Genomic DNA, 1,718 nt, shown 5'->3' with positions numbered 1-1,718 from the left:
GCTTCCGCCTTGTACATGTCGGTCTAGTGAAAATGCAGCACTATAGGTTATGATTGAGATTCTCTTCAGGTATGCATAAGTTACAACGACTTTGTTTTTTTGAAGACAGATAAATAATTTATATATCAAATGAGAAGTTACATAGTATATGCACATGCAAAGTGATATACATGCGTTTGAATCTTACGGAATATCCTCTCAATATCATGAACATCTCCCTCAAATTAACAATGATTATATGCTTCCCATAACAAAAAAGACTGCACGACATGTCCAAGTATCTAGTTTTAGTCAAGCGGCCATTGCCACAATATCTCCGGAGAAAGACCTCTAGCATTCGCTTGGAGGTATTCATCTCATGTCATAGGGGAAGCCAAGTGTTCACGTTGTCCCAAAGAGCGTTGCCAATGGGCCACCGAAAGATGGTGTGATCTAAAGATTCATCCTTATGCTTGCATAAAGGATAGGTTTTGCATGACACCTACTCTAGCTAATCTTTTGTGCGTATATGGCCTTGTGCAAGGAGCCACAGCGTGAACTGATGCTTGGGCATAAGGTAAGTCTTCCACAGTTTTTGCTCATGGCTTGGGCTCATCTCATGGATGGAAGTTGTATGCTGTTGATCATTGTTGAACCAGTTTGCCAGCAGAGTCTGTGCCTGGAATTTGGATCTTGTTCGGTTGCATAGTGTCACGAAGCTGCAGTAGTTTCTTGATCAAAGGCTAGTCCATTGCCTTGGCATTCTGGTCCCACAAATCAATATGTTGGAGGTACTAATGATGGACCCATTTCACCCAAAGAGAGTCTTTTTCTGTTGTTGATTCCATAGAGACTTGCATAGCAAGGCTGAGTTCGAAGCTTTCGGATCTCAAACTTCATACCCTCCTTCATCTTTTGGCTAAACACATCGTGGTCCAGGAGATAGGCGGGTGATTGGACATTCAAACAAAGGAGTGATAGATGATATATAGCTTGTCAACTACCGCGCATGGAATCAGCAAGATGAAGAGCCAAAAATATTTGATGCCTTGCAAAATATTTTTGACCAGCTCGAGTTTACCTGCATAGGACAACGTGTGTTTGGGTCATGACACAAGTTTGCGCATTAAAGCATTGGTCAAGGTGTTGTAATTGTTGGTCCTTATCTTCTCTGCAGCCAAGCGGATGTTGAAGTACTAGAATGGGAAGGTTTCTTATTAGAATCCGATGAGCTATAGTAATCTATCTTTGATTCGATCATTGACACCAACAATGTACATGTTGGATTTTCTGAGGTTAGGGTGCAGTCCCATGGTGGTGCCAAACTTCATGATGCAATTCGCTAGCAATGCAACGGTGGACTCATGAACTCGTACAAAAAGAAATAAGTCATCCGTATAGGCTAAGTGAATAATGTTAGTGCCCACACACATCGGATGATAATGGAAATTGGACTGTGTTGTCGTGGCTCAAAGGGATCTCGAGAATACTTCTAGGCACAAACCAAAGTGTAAAGGCGAGAGGATCTCCTTGACGAAGGTCCCTTCCCCCTTTGAAGTGTCCATGTATAGCCTCATTTGTTAGTATTAGCCTTAAGAGTCAATTATAAGATGATTAGGTTTATTGGGTTAATGAGTCCAATACGAGTTAGAGTCATTGGTTTGGATGGAGTCTAATCCGAGTTAGACTCATTGACTTAGATTCAATTGAATCCACTCATTAAAGAAGAGAAATAATGA

Source organism: Zingiber officinale, chromosome 4A (genome assembly GCF_018446385.1).
Source record: "Zingiber officinale cultivar Zhangliang chromosome 4A, Zo_v1.1, whole genome shotgun sequence".
NCBI lineage: Eukaryota > Viridiplantae > Streptophyta > Magnoliopsida > Zingiberales > Zingiberaceae > Zingiber > Zingiber officinale.
This window is presented reverse-complemented; position numbering follows the sequence as displayed.